We start from the raw sequence: 16,585 nt of genomic DNA, 5'->3' as shown, positions 1-16,585 counted from the left end.
GCGTATACTGTGCCCGAGTGCCAGAACATTCCACCGGACCGCGTATACTGTGCCCGAGTGCCAGAACATTCCACCGGACCGCGTATACTGTGCCCGAGTGCCAGAACATTCCACCGGACCGCGTATACTGTGCCCGAGTGCCAGAACATTCCACCGGACCGCGTATACTGTGCCCGAGTGCCAGAACATTCCACCGGACCGCGTATACTGTGCCCGCGTGCCAGAACATTCCACCGGACCGCGTATACTGTGCCCGAGTGCCAGAACATTCCACCGGACCGCGTATACTGTGGCCGAGTGCCAGAACATTCCACCGGACCGCGTATACTGTGCCCGAGTGCCAGAACATTCCACCGGACCGCGTATACTGTGCCCGAGTGCCAGAACATTCCACCGGACCGCGTATACTGTGCCCGAGTGCCAGAACATTCCACCGGACCGCGTATACTGTGCCCGCGTGCCAGAACATTCCACCGGACCGCGTATACTGTGCCCGAGTGCCAGAACATTCCACCGGACCGCGTATACTGTGCCCGCGTGCCAGAACATTCCACCGGACCGCGTATACTGTGCCCGAGTGCCAGAACATTCCACCGGACCTCGTATACTGTGCCCGCGTGCCAGAAAATTCCACCGGACCGCGTATACTGTGCCCGAGTGCCAGAACATTCCACCGGACCGCGTATACTGTGCCCGCGTGCCAGAACATTCCACCGGACCGCGTATACTGTGCCCGAGTGCCAGAACATTCCTCCGAACCTCGTATACTGTGCCCGCGTGCCAGAACATTCCTTTTTCTGAGTGCTAAAAAAACAAGTCATGAGCTGAGAGAGCACCCGTGCCGGTGTGCTCACAAACCAGGTCGCGTGTGTCCATAGACACCCACAGCACACCCCTGGCTCTCCCCTCACAATGAAGTCCAATGGCTCCTGCTGCTCCTGGAGCCTGCTGTGAATACTGGAAGCGGGAGCAGCGGGGCTGCAGACAGGATAGTTCTGGATCGAGAGAAGACTCAGATAGGTGTATAAAGTGGTTGTAAACCTGAGACATGAAATAAGAACAAAGCATAGTCCTCTGTAGTTTGTTCTTGTCCTTGTCCAGAGCACTAAGCATCATTTCTGTCTGCTGCCTCATTCCTCTGTCATCTGCTTGAGTCACTTCTGACAAGTTTTCCTGACACCAAGAGAAAAATGATGATGGGAGAGATCTCCAGCTGATTGACAGCTTTAGCTCTGTTCCATGTGTTATGTGGAGGGAGTGTGTTACTTCACTCCAATCAGCTCTCAGAGCCTTCATCATTGAGCTCTGCAGAGTGTAACTTCAGGTCTCCACCCCCTTGTTTCTGAAATCCCAGACAAGCTTTATAAATTCAGCATTTTGAACGGATGTAGAGAAGAGAAGACTGCAGATAAACAGGTACAACTTATGTAGGAGAATTTATTTAATCTCTGTGTATCACCTGAGGCCAGTCACTTTACTGGGTATATGGAAGGGTTTACAACCACATCTCTTAGATTGTAAGCTCCAAGGAGCAGGGCCCTCCTAACCCTCTTGTATTGAACTGTATTGTTGCTGTATTGTCTCCCGTTATATTGTAAAGCACTGAGCAAACTGTTGGCACTATATAAATCCTGTATAATAATAATAACTAGAAAAGCTACAATTTCTGGGGAAATTGTGTGAAGTGTTCTTGCCTCCACCAGTAGTCTACAACTGGAATGGGCAGAATAACTGGGTGGAGTGGCTTGAGTAACTGTTGTGTGGTTGGAGTGGCTGGAGTAACTGTGAAAAAGTCAATGGGTGGCGTGAGTTGCAAACAAATGGTCATATTGTGAAAACTATCAGGACTATGGCTTAGCCATGGACAATTGTAGTGGCAGCAGGGATAGCTGAACGTTTTAATATATGATTTGTGTAGGTGGGCTTGAAAATGAGGGAGTGATGGCAGTTTAGATATCATGTCCTGATTTTTCAGCTCACACTCTAGCTTTTGTCAGCTCCCACTCTAGTTTTGAACATTCCGCCATTCATTCCTATGGGGCCAATTTCACCACAAACGCCGATATTTTGTGAACCATTCAGCGAAATGTTCCACAAGGTAATAACACACCAATCAGGAACAATCCGCACGTTTCGGTATATTACTGTATGTAGTGTAAAAACTGTGGGAGGGTAAATTTGGCTATAATAATAAGAATATATATGTGAGATTACAGTAAGTGGTCTTGCCATGCAAGAACACTTAATTAAGGTAAAATAACCTTTGTCGTTTAGGACCACTTTAAGAATACTTGTTGGAGTTTCTAATTATAACTGTGGTCAAAACAACCTCCATTTTCGACCACAGTGATGAAAAAATTCAAAGGAGCAGGATGGAAATTTTTTTCTGAGATGAACTTATTCCCAACAGTGACTGTGGTTTTTGTTTGGGAAATTACAATCATTCCAAAAACAAATGTTAAAAGAAACTAAAAATTTTAACTGCTTTTGAACAACATTGGTGAAGACGTTCACACTGATGCGGTGCGGTTTTCTGTGCGAATTCTGCACCGCATCACAATCACACCACGTTCATTCGAACCGTTGCAGGCGTGTATGTTAACAACACCCCGAAATCGATCCGCAAAACGCGGTACGATGTGCCAAAATTGGATTGCATGGGTGTGAATACCCATGCGATCTGATTCTAGTGCGGACCAAAAAAAAGAGTCCTGCACTTTTTTGGTGCGGATGTGGTGCGATTAGAGCCATAAAAAATGTATGGATCCAATCGCACCGCACACAATTCACGGAATGCGGTGCAGTCCCTGTGCAAATCACATGCGATATATCGCAACGCACAAGTGTGAACCCAGCCTTAATGTACTGAGAATTTTTTTTCCCAATTTTTGTTTGAAAATCTACTAGTGTATAGCCATCTACAGTTGCAAGAAAAAGCATGTGAACCCCTTGGGATTATGTGGAGTTTTGCATGAATTGGGCATAAAATGTGCTCTGAACGTCATCTAAGTCACAACAATAGAAGAACACCGTCTGCTGAACATAATACTACACAAACATTAGATGTTGCCATGGTTTAATTGCACATAACATGTAAACATTCACAGTGCAGGGAGGAAAAAGTATGTGAGGCCCTAGCTTAATGACTTCTCCCAGAGCTAATTGGAGCCAGGAGTGAGCCAACCTTGACTCCAATCAGTGTGATGATATTGGATGTGTTAATGACAGCTGTCCTGCCCTTAAAAAACACACACCTGTTTTGGGTTTACTGGTTTCAAGAAGCACTGTCTGATGTGAACCATGCCTCGCAGAAAAGAGCTCTCAGAAGACCTACGATCAAGAATTGTTGACTTGCATGAAGCTGGAAAGGGTTACAAAACTATCTTCAAAAGCCTTGATGTTCACGTGTCCACGGTAAGACAGACTGTCTACAAATGGAGAAAGTTTAGCACTGTTGCTACTCTCCCTAGGCGTGGTCGTCCTGTAAAAATGACTGCAAGAGCACAGCGCAGAATGCTGCATGAGGTAAAGAAGAATCCCAGAGTGTCAGCTAAAGACCTACAGAAATCTCTGGCACATGCTAACATTTTTGTTGACACATCTACAATAAGGAAAACATTAAACAAGAATGGAGTACATGGGCGGACACCACAGAGGAAGCCACTGCTGTCCAAAAATAATATTGCAGCACGTTTGAAGTTTGCAAAAGAGCACCTGGATGTTCCACAGCACTACTGGCAAAATATTCTGTGGACAGATGAAACCAAGATTGAGTTGTTTGGGAAGAACACACAACACTGTGTGGAGAAAAAAAGGCACAGCACACCAACATCAAAACCTCATCCCCGCTGTAAAACATGGCGGAGGGAGCATCATGGTTTGGGGCTGCTTTGCTGCCTCAGGACCTGGACGGATTGTTGTCATTGATGGGAAAATGAATTTCAGAGTTTATCAAGACATTTTGCAGGAAAACGTACGACCATCTGTCCGCCAACTGAAGCTCCGCAGAGGATGGGTGATGCAACAGGACAATGACCCAAAGCATACAAGTAATTCAACAAAACAATGGCTGCAACATCACAGAATACGCCTTCTGGAGTGGCCCAGTCAGAGTCCTGACCTCAACCCGATTGAAATGCTGTGGCATGACCTTAAGAGAGCGATTCACACCAGACATCCCAAGAATATTGCTACACTGAAACAGTTTTGTGAAGAGGAGTGGTCCAAAATTACTCCAGATCGTTGTGCAGGTCTGATCTACAACTACAGGAAACGTTTGGTTGAGGTTATTGCTGCCAAAGGAGGGTCAACCAGTTATTAAGTACAAAGGTTCACATACTTTTTCCTCCCTGCACTGTGAATGTTTACATGTTATGTGCAATTAAGCCATGGCAACATCTAATGTTTGTGTAGTATTATGTTCAGCAGACTGTGTTCTTCTATTGTTGTGACTTAGATGACGGTCAGAGCACATTTTATGCCCAATTCATGCAAAACTCCACGTAATCCCAACGGGTTCACATACTTTTTCTTGCAACTGTATACCAAAGAGGAAAAGTGTGGGAACCATTATCACTTAAAGTGTATCTAAATCCAGAAAAAAATGGTTGTATTGCAGTTTACTAATCCTTAGATGTGGTGGCTGCATTTGTTTTCTTTTTTTTTTTTTAACCACTTGCCCTCCAGAGGATTTACCCCCCTTCCTAACCAAGTCTTTTTTTGCGATACGGCCCTGCATTACTTTGACAATTGCGCGGTCATGCGACGCTGTACATCAATGACATTTATGTCCTTTTTGTTCCCAAATGTTTTTCAGTGGTATTTGATCACCTCTGCGATTTTTTATTTTTTACGCTATAAACAAATAAAAGACTGACAATTTTGAAAAAAAACTTTTTTTTAACTTTTTGCTATAAAACATATCCAGTAAAAAAAAATTTAAAATCAAATTTTATCATAAATTGAGGCCAAAATGTATTCTGCTACATGTCTTTGCTAAAAAAAAAAATCCCAATACCTATAAATGAATTGGTTTATGTGAAAGTTATAGCGTCTGCAAATGGCGGTATATATACTGGAATTTTTATTTATTATTTCTTATGCTAGTAATGGCAGCAATCAGCGACTTATAGCGGGACTGTGGAGGGCATTCTGACACTAGGGGGAACAAACTTGGTAACACTGACATCCCCAGTGACACAAACACAGTGATCAGTGCTAATAAAAAGCACTGACACTGTACTAATGACACTGGGCAGGAAGGGGTTAACATCTGGGGCGATCAAAGGGTGAACTGTGTGCTGTTTTACTGTGTGCGGTGTGTGTTTTGCTACGGAAACATACTGCTGTTTATGTCTCTGCTGTGCAGAGACATACACAGAAGCATGTCCTTGCTGGCAGGAGAGATACCTGTGTTACTTACACACAGGTTTCTCCCCTGTCAGTTTTACTCAGCGATCGCCAGGTGCCAGTGGGGAACAGGGGCGGACTGACCATTTGGGAACTTAGGCACTGCCCAAGAGCCCAGGATCAGTAGGGGGCCCCATGAGATGCCCCTGGTACCTCTCATAGGCTTTTTTGGGTGTGGTTTGAGTGTGGGTGAGGACACAGGATCCCCATGATCCCCTATTGCCTGGGGGCCCCATGCGTTGTCAGTCCACCCCTGGTGGGGAATCTCCAACCGGGACCTGGTGAGTGACATGCCTAGCTGTAAATGGTGGCGCAGGTAGGGCGGCGCATGTCCCATACCCGGGAATGCAAATTACGTGTATATATAAGTGATTTTGCGCAGCCCTGCCACTCTGTAGCAGTAGATCTACTATAGGGCAGCAGGGAAGCGGTAGTCTTTCTTCCTTTGTTTTATCTTTCAATATTTTGATTCAAGTTTCTTTCACAAATATCATTACATGTAGTGTGATACAATATAACATATAACAGCCTAAAGTGGCTGTAAACATCAGACATGAAATCTGAACAAGACCAAGGGTGGACTGACAACTCATGGGGCCCCCGGGCAATAGGGGATCATAGGGCCCCTGTGTCCTTGCCCAAACTCAAAAAAGCCTATGATAAAAGGTACCAGGGGCATCTCATGGGGCCCCCTACTGACCCCGGGCCCTCGGGCAGTGCCCGAGTTTCCAAATGGTCAGTCCGCCCCTGAACAAGACGCATATCTATAACCACTTCATGTCTGGAATATTTACCCCCTTCCATGACCAGGCAATTTTTTGCTATACAGCATTACGTTACTTTGACAATTGTGCGGTCATGCAACGCTATACATAAATGAAATCTATCACATTTTTTTCCCCACAAATAGATTTCTTTTGGTGGTATTTGATCATCACTGGGATTTTTTTTTGTGCTATACACAACAAAAAGACAATTTTGGGGGAAAAAACTGTATTTTTTTACTTTCTGGTATAAAACATATCCAATAAAAAATTTGTAAAAAATCAAATTTCTTCATAAATTTAGGCCAATATGTATTCTGCTACATTTTGTTTGGTACAAAAAATCCCAATAGGCATATTTTGAAAATGTATAGCTTCTACAAACTATGGTGTATGTGTATATATATATATATATATATATATATATATATATATATATATATATATATATACTGGAATTTATATTTCTTTATTTTTTTAGTAATGGCGGTGATCAGAAACTTATAGCGGGACTGCAATATTGCGTCAGAAAGTCTGATACTGACACTTTGTGGGAACCAGCAACACTAATAGTTATCAGGACTAAAAATTTACACTGTCACTGTATTAACCACATGCTGCCCAGCCACTGTAGAAATACGGCGGCAGGGCGGCACGGCTGGGCAAATTCATGTTTTAAAACGCGTGTTTTCAAAACAGGTAGGGAGCGCGCGTGAGGTGCACCGCCGCCCTACCTGTCCCGCCGATCACGGCCGCGGATGTCAGTCGCCGGGTCACAGCCGGTCGTTACCGTCTGTGTCCCGGCGATTAGCGGCAATCGCTGACAGAGAGCACAGCTGCAGTAGCTGTGCTTTCTGTGAGTTCCCTGACCGCTCCTGACACGCTGATTGGGACAGAAGAGTTTATCTGTCCGGATCAGTGTGTCTCCATACAGTACACACCCCTGCCCCCTAGTAAAACACTCCCCTCACACAGTTAACCCTTTCACTGAATAATAAAGTTAACCCCTTCCTCCCCAGTGCCATTAGTACAGTGTCAGTGTTTTTATTTTTGCACTGATCACAGTATTGGTATCACTGGGGATGTCAGTGAGCCCAAGACGTAAATTTTGTTTGGGTGCAGCCAAGTTAATGTTTAGGAGTGTGTGTGTGTGGGGGGGGGGGATAGACAGTGGGATGTTTTTTAACCTTAATGCAAGGGATGCATTAATATGAAAAAAAAGGCATATGTCATACGGTCCTGACAGCAGGTTTTATACACAATCCAGAGGCTGCAGTCACCAGGATTGTGTATATTACTGACAGGCAGACTCCTGCCTGTCAGATGGAAGCAGTCGGGCAGCTACACTGCTGCCCAATCACTTCCACAGCACTTTGTGTCCCCTATGTCAGGGGTGGGCAAACTGCGGCTCTCCAGCTGTTGCAGGACTACAAGTTCCATCATGCCTCTGTAAGTCATAGCTGTAACTGTCAGTTTTGTAATGTTGCAATGCCTCATGGGAAATGTAGTTCCACCACAGCTGGAGAGCCACGATTTGCCCACCCCTGCCCTATGTGATGAAAACAAAAGTAAAAGAAAGTTTTTTTTTATTGCAAAAAAATAAAGTTACACCTAAGCACAAAGCATCTCCCACATATAGGCACGTACGAACGTAAACACACATTGGGGCTCCTATGCATGAAATCGTTGATTGTGATACACATGTTACATATCACCGTGCACGCCGGAGTGAGAACAATAATTCTAGCACCAGACCTCCTCCATAACACTAAACTGATGACCTATAGGGGCTTTTGAAGCGTCACTTATAGAAATAATAGGGTGCTGACGTTTGTTGCCATTTCATAGGCACACACAAATTTAAGGTTTGGCATGTTGGGTATCTATTTACTTGGTGCAACCTCATCTTTTATATTATACCAAACAAGTTGGCGTTTTATTGCGTTTGTTTGCCCTAAAATTCACTTTATTGTGTCTTTTATTGAAAATTTGCATTTCCTAGACCTTTGCAGTAATGTCGTGTGACATATTGGGTGGTAAGAAAATACAGTTGAACCACCTTTGTACCTCCCCCAGCTGCTCCCCCTTAAGCTGCAATGGCAGCAGATGATGGTGTACACATGCCATGGCTGCAAAGCTTTGGTACTATAGATTATGGGATTTGTAGTGTGCATAGAGCAGTGCACATGACTGCACTTGAAGAGGGGAGCCCACAACTGTCTGTGTGTTAGTGCCAAAGTGTACAAGTCCCTGCTCTGCTTCTTGAACAGCTACCCACCTGCTGATAGTTGTATTCCTTCGCCATATTGTGTCAAATTCCTGGCCATAGGCCTTATGACATCCTTAGTCATAGCTCTAATATTCAAGAATAAAGGAATGTCCACACGTGTAGTATATTCTATTTATTATGTCAAAAGAACTGCCTTTTAATAATAAAATGTACATTTTAAAAATATATATACTGTTGCTGTATATTGTGACATTTCAGAAATTCCTTCTTCAAGACACCCAAATATCCTCAGTCATGGGATCATTACATTTATGGGAGAACATGTCATTTAAAGCTTGTGATTCAGGGTAAACGGATTTATGGCAATATTTAATGAAACATTCCTTTTAAGAGACTAAAATTGAATGTAGCATGTAAAAGTAATTATACTGTACAGAAGACATGACAATGAAATGCTGTGTATTCCGAATGAGGGATGAATATCTTATCATTCCAAAGTTCTGCTAAAAGGTTCTCACCCTGCTCAATATTACAAGCCAACACACAGCTCTTATGGGTACATGTATCTACTATTTACTTAGCGAATAAAGTCACAGGGCAGCACAGTGGCTAAATTGTTAGCACTTCTGCCTAGGGTTGTTGGTTCGAATCCCAACCACAGCAGCACCTGCCTGAAGGTGCCTGCATGGGTTGCCACCCTGTGTCTGAGTGGGTTTCCTCAGGTTACTCCAGTTTTCTTCCACACTCCAAAGACATGCTGGTAGGTTAATTAGATCCTGCCTAAATGGGCCCTAGTATGTGTATGTATGAATGTAATTTAGGGACCTTAGATTGAGGCTTAGGGACTGATGTGAATGTACAATATACTGTATATGTAAAGCGCTTCATAAATTGATGGCACTATATAAGTACCTGTAATAATAATAAAGAGGTCTAAATTTCTTAGATGTGGTGGCTACATTAGTTTTCTTTTTTGCCTTCATTTTTACCTGGTAATCTAGCCAGTAGCACACCACCTGTACTAGGATGGCTACACTCACTCCTCCACTGCATCTATGGAGGAGCAACATAGCCACCCTTGGACAGCAACATTGTCAATCCGTGGAAAGCTTTTTTGGAGAGCTTTTAGCTGGACTAGTAGATTTAGATGGACTTTACATAGAGCAAGTAACTAGCAAATTAAAGCTGAACTCCAGCTAACGCTTTTTAAGCAGCTACTAAAATATTATTTTTTCTTCTGGGTTTTACATAAATGAATAACAGCTGATCATGGTAAGTACTCCTGTTGGTGGTAAAGCAATACTAAACCCAAAATAAAAAATCTATTTTATTGTGGCTTACCAAATTTTAATGCGATGGCTGCATTCGTTTTCTTCTGTTAGGTTTTTCTTCCTTTATTTTCATCTTGTGACCTAGCCAGTTAGGGTCCTTTCACACAGGATGCTCTGCTCTGTTCAGCTGGTGAACCGTGTGCACATCCCCTGCTGAATCTGAGCTGATGTCAGTTTTGTGCCCATTAAGTTTGTGTCTGCATTTTGACAGTGGACGTTGGTGTATTCATGATGGCTCTATGGGCGGTTGGATGGTCCATTTACACCAAGGTACCTCCAATCCGACACATTTAGGTCCAGAAAAATTGAAAAGGTCGCAGTCCTTTTTTTTTTTTCTGGATCTGGACGCATTTGAAGGTAACTAATTTTAAAAGGACACAAGTCTGATTACATCTGAATGCCCACAGACCTGCATTGACCTTCCAATCAGGCAGACCTGCATGAAGCTTCCTGAAAAACTGACAGGCAGGCCTCATCTGAATGCTCTTTAGGTGGCTGTAGGCAGTCCCTTTTTAACTGGTTGAATTTCAATCCATGTGTGGCCAACCCCATTCGAACAGACAAGCTGGAAAAGTTTTGGCAATTGGCTGAGGCTGCTGGTCTTGTATTCTGCCAAAATATGCTATTACAATTTACCTGTCTGCTTGCTTTCTTAGTACATTCCAGCTGTGCCAGAATGACTGACTCCTGTGCGCATGTGCAGGGTTATGTCAACCCATGCAGCAAATCAAAAGGCTGAAAACCTGACACACAGAATAAGATGACAGCAGCAAGCAAGAGATGTAACCATTGCATCACTGGAACCCCCTTCACCCGGGGGGGGGGGTGAGTATTTCTCGGCATTTGCTTCCAATTTACAGTATATGGCCAAAATCCCTAAAAGACCCTAGAGAATAAAATATTGGTAGTTGCAATTTTTTATGTCACATATTATTAGCTCACTTGTTTATCAAACACAAATTTTCACAAAAAAATAAATTTAAGCCAATTTTTGTGCATATAAACACAATATTTTAGCTAATGTTTGGCTATATATAACAGATCAGGTTGCACCAAGTAAATAATTACCCAACAAGTCAAGCCTTAAAATTGCACAATCCATGAAATGGTGACAAACTTTCGTATCTAAAATTGACCATACGCATCACTTTAGAAGCCTTTACTGGTTATCATTTTAGAGTTGACCAGGAATCATTGCCGTAGATTTATTGCTCTCATTCCCAAGTTTGCAGCGAAATGTAACTTGTAGAGTGCAAACATCATTTCTGGATGTAGACATACCCTTTGGAGTTTATGCCAATAGCTTCCTATGTGATAACATTTTGCTGTAATAGGTTCTCTTTACTGAGAACCTGAAAAGCAAAGCATTATGGCTGCAGCAGGTATACAACCTGATCTGGCTGCCTTTGAAGCCTGAGTGGGGCAGTTGGGGGGAGGTAAAAATGCAGCTCAATTGCCTCTTTTCACCATCCCCAACTTCAAGCATAATCTTAGCCTAATGCAAGCCAAAGATGGATTGAAGCAGGGAGTGGTCAAATTTCAATCCATGTGTTCCTGTAATCTATTTTTCATAAAACTGTTTCATACTGTGTTTTTTCTGCCTCCTTGTAGCATCATCTGTGATCTCACATACCTATGCCCCTCTCCCACTTTAAATTGTTTGGAGTGAGCAGTACATGTTAGTTGTGGTCCAGTGCCCTGCTCTATGCTCAATAACACATCCCATAGTCCGTAGTCCATCTGAGGAATGAGCATAATAGGGTGGCTACGCTCCACCCTCAGTGGGATCGTGAAGAACAAATGCAGCCACCCTCTAACAGGAAGTCAAACCACAGCAGCACATTAAAGGAATTTGAAGAATTGGAGGAGGCTGAGAGCAATAGAACTTTTTTGAGTTAAGAATACTTACTTGAATATAATTTTTTTGAAACAGAATATGGTGTTGGTTTAGAAGCTTTTACTATATTTAGATGGGACTTTGGACTTCAGGCTGCATGGTGCTCTGAGTAATTTCCAACCACTCACAGTGCTCTTTGGGATTGGGCCGTTATTTGAAGTGTGAGTTGATTATTATTTCATGGGTCTTTCCTTGTTACCCTGGGGAAGAAACACATTCTATCTGAAATACGTTGGGAGTGAAGAGAATTTTACTCAATAAGCTCTGATCATTATAATGGCCTGATATGTCGTTTTCAGTTTTATCTATGGAATACCTGAAAAGTCACATCTAAACATACTGTAACACTACTTCTGTAGGAGCTGCAGAAGTATTGTCCAGTTTCCCAAAATCTTCACCTCGCAGCCTAATTCCCTCAACAAGGGTTAAGGGAAATAGGTGGGATATTCCAAAATACAAGAACTACTGTATGTACACTTAGGTCTTAGGCATTTTTCAGGACTACCTTTAATGAGGTCTGTGTAGTGATAGTAAGCTAGAGTAGAGTCCTTTCAAGTAGGAGATTAGGTAGACAAAGCTCTTCAGGACACCAGCCGATGTCTTCTTTCACTAGACCCATAGCTGACTATTGAGCACCAGAGGGGTATTAGCAGCACAAAGTCTCTAAGATCCTGTACTCACAAGGCCCAAGAACAGCTGATTTTCCTTCTTCTATGATACCAGACCAGATCTTCAGTAGATGGTCCCTCAGTCAGCTCTTAGCAGTACCTAGGTCTCAGCATTCAGGCACTCAGGTCGCCCATAGGCATCTCGACAGCAGACATAGCAGCATTACCTGGAAAGGCAGTGTGCCCCTCTCCAGGCTGGACTAATCCTATCCAGGAAAAGACCCAGAACTCAGTGTGCTCACTAAGTATGTACAGTCCCCCAGCATGCCATCTTAGCCTGCTTTCTAGGATTCTGGGGCTGTATCAATATTCATGCTGCCATCTGCATAGCTCCACACCTATCATCCAGAAGCTTCTCAAGCCTCCTGGATGTAGATGGTGCTCTCAGACTGGCAGCAGTTGAACACATTGAGCAGACCTGACTAGCAGAATACAAGTTCACCAATTACACAACTACAGTGTAATAACTAAATTTACTTTTAAAAGCACATACTGAATCTATATATCTAAACTTAGCACCTATCTAGGAGGGTGCAACAATAGTAAGGTATATTTAAAGATTCAGGAATGTTGGCATTCATTGAGGTGTGACCACTTGGTTATTGTTTCTGTTGATTTTACCATCCCAGTAAATTTAAAGCAAAGCTCCAGTCCAACCTACAAAAAATAAAAGTCAGCAGCTACAAAAACTGTACCTGCTGACTTTTAAAAAAACAGCCACTCACCTGTCCCATGATCCAGCGATGTACTCACCGCAGCCCCTTTCACTGGTCATCCTCACTACCCTATGTCGGCATTGCAAGTGTGGGCACCCGACTGTGACAGCTTGCAGCTTCACAGCTGGGTTCCCACTGCGCATGTGCGAGTAGCGCTGCACCTTGTGAATGGTCCCATAGTCTTCTGTGACTTTTCACGTGTCCCAGAAGACTATGGGGAGGGAGGACAACTTCTGCTTCCTATCACCTTGGCATTTGCTGCGGAAGTGGGTCCCTGTCAGAATCGGGTACCCACTCCCCAAAGCTGCCAATTTCTCACAGGGAGCGGGGTACCAATACCTAAAGTGGAACTTCCCCTTTTGGGTGGAGCTCCACTTTAACAACAGCCTGCAGTTGTGCTTTCAGAAAACTGTATACAGCCAGACATGATGTCTGAAAATAGATGTATGGTTTACAGACACTTAAAATGTATTTAAATAATTAAACAGGATTTATGTAAAATTATGTAAACTATATAAAATTAAGTAAAAACAATTTACAGTTGCAAGAAAAAGTATGTGAACCCCTTGGGATTACGTGGAGTTTTGCATGAATTGGGCATTAAATGTGCTATGAACGTCATCTAAGTCACAACAATAGAAGAACACAGTCTGCTGAACATAATACTACACAAACATTAGATGTTGCCATGGTTTAATTGCACATAACATGTAAACATTCACAGTGCAGGGAGGAAAAAGTATGTGAGGCCCTAGCTTAATGACTTCTCCCAGAGCTAATTGGAGCCAGGAGTGAGCCAACCTTGACTCCAATCAGTGTGATGATATTGGATGTGTTGCTGACAGCTGTCCTGCCCTTAAAAAACACACACCTGTTTTGGGTTTACTGGTTTCAAGAAGCACTGTCTGATGTGAACCATGCCTCGCAGAAAAGAGCTCTCAGAAGACCTACGATCAAGAATTGTTGACTTGCATGAAGCTGGAAAGGGTTACAAAAGTATCTCCAAAAGCTTTGATGTTCATGCGTCCACGGTAAGACAGACTGTCTACAAATGGAGAAAGTTTAGCACTGTTCCTACTCTCCCTAGGCGTGGTCGTCCTGTAAAAATGACAGCAAGAGCACAGCGCAGAATGCTGCATGAGGTAAAGAAGAATCCCAGAGTGTCAGCTAAAGACCTACAGAAATCTCTGGCACATGCTAACATTTTTGTTGACACACCTACAATAAGGAAAACATTAAACAAGAATGGAGTACATGGGAGGACACCACAGAGGAAGCCATTGCTGGCCAAAAAGAATATTGCAGCACGTTTGAAGTTTGCAAAAGAGCACCTGGATGTTGCACAGCACTACTGGCAAAATGTACTGTGGACAGATGAAACCAAGATTGAGTTGTTTGGGAAGAACACACAACACTATGTGTGGAGAAAAAAAAGGCACAGTACACCAACATCAAAACCTCATCCCCACTGTAAAACATGGCGGAGGGAGCATCATGGTTTGGGGCTGCTTTGCTGCCTCAGGGCCTGGACGGATTGTTGTCATTGATGGGAAAATGAATTCCAGAGTTTATCAAGACATTTTGCAGGAAAACGTATGACCATCTGTCCGCCAACTGAAGCTCCGCAGAGGATGGGTGATGCAACAGGACAATGACCCAAAGCATACAAGTAATTCAACAAAACAATGGCTGCAACAGCACAGAATACGCCTTCTGGAGTGGCCCAGTCAGAGTCCTGACCTCAACCCGATTGAAATGCTGTGGCATGACCTTAAGAGAGCGATTCACACCAGACATCCCAAGAATATTGCTACACTGAAACAGTTTTGTGAAGAGGAGTGGTCCAAAATGACTCCAGATCGTTGTGCAGGTCTGATCTGCAACTACAGGAAACGTTTGCTTGAGGTTATTGCTGCCAAAGGAAGGTCAACCAGTTATTAAGTCCAAAGGTTCACATACTTTTTCCTCCCTGCACTGTGAATGTTTACATGTTATGTGCAATTAAACCATGGCAACATCTAATGTTTGTGTAGTATTATGTTCAGCAGACTGTGTTCTTCTATTGTTGTGACTTAGATGACGTTCAGAGCACATTTTATGCCCAATTCATGCAAAACTCCACGTAATCCCAAGGGGTTCACATACTTTTTCTTGCAACTGTAATTTTTTTTTTAAAAACATACATCCTCACAGCACTGTGATATTGTTCTTGACTATCGGACTAGAGAGAGGAGTAATGGTAACTATTAGCCAAGCAGTGGTGTGATCAGAGCCATATTTCTAATATAACTGTTATTTGTAGGTTTTTGTTCCGATTCATAAGGTAATGGGTCTATAGGTATAGACAAGCATTCATTTTTAAAGACCTGAGGGGATGTTGAGCCACTTCCACGGATTATAACCCTTGACTCTCTAGGATTGTATTCTGCTCCATTCTTCATACACCCACTTCCTGTCCTCATTCCTGACATTTTCTAAATTTAGACTAAATGAAAAAGAAATTACTTTTACTCTGGGAAGCATTATTAGATCCCAAACTCTGCTTTAAAAGAAAATCCCAGTTTTGCATTTACACGGAGTCAACAGACATAGAGGTATCATTTAGAGAGATAACCCATTAGCTTGTAGAGTTATAGAAATTTAGAAAAGTTGTAAATTGTGTTTGATCATTATAAAAAAAAATTTAGGTGGTATTAAACCCCAAAGCAAACATTTATTTTAAAGCAGCTTGCCAATTCTTACATGTGATGGCTGCTTTAGTTTCCTTTTTTAGGCTTTCTTTTTTCTATTTTTAGTCTGTCATTTTTCAAAAGCTCAAGCTCTCCAGCAGAATGTATCAGCCATGGATGAGACAAACCATTTAACACTGGCAGGGGTGGTTAAAATGATCAGCTTTTATTTATTCATGTAAAACCTTTAGTCCAAAGGGAAAAAAACTGCTTGCTGTAACTGATTATAAAGCGTGAGCGGGAGTTTGGCTTCAATTTGTTATTGTTTTCAAATCTGCTAGTACATTTACCACTCCCCTATACCCCCCCCCCCCCCAGACTGACAATGCTGCTTTCTGCTGTGTCCTGTGCTCATTTATCCAGAGTGGTGTCTCACTAATAGAAGAGGTTTGTTACTGGCCAAATCAATGGGTGAAAACAGAGGGAAAAGTCAAAGAAAAGTAAACTAATGCAGCCACCACATCTGATGATTGCTAAGCTGCAATATATTACATTTTTGGTTTTGGGTGTATTATCGCTTTGAAACCTGTGGCTGATCCAAGGAAAGACAAATATGTTTGGTTTAATATAACCATTAGAGAAATCATAATCATAATAGATAAATACTATAAAATACTATTTACTAAAAATATTAGCAGCTTATATTTTGTAGGAACTTAAAAAAACACATACAACCTCACTTTGTAAATTAGCTACAACCAGTTCCTTTTAAAGACCTTTTCACAGCTTACAGTAAACACCCCTTTCCATTTTTCCTTTTCTACAGGCACAAAGAGTCTTTGGCATTTATCTTGTGTACCCAGCTGCCTTGCTTTATAAAATCTTGCAATTATTACAAAAT

The sequence above is a fragment of the Staurois parvus genome, unplaced genomic scaffold (genome assembly GCF_062004578.1).
Source record: "Staurois parvus isolate SC_StPar_1 unplaced genomic scaffold, SC_StPar_1.0 ptg000006l, whole genome shotgun sequence".
In the NCBI taxonomy this organism is placed as follows: Eukaryota; Metazoa; Chordata; class Amphibia; order Anura; family Ranidae; genus Staurois; species Staurois parvus.
This window is presented reverse-complemented; position numbering follows the sequence as displayed.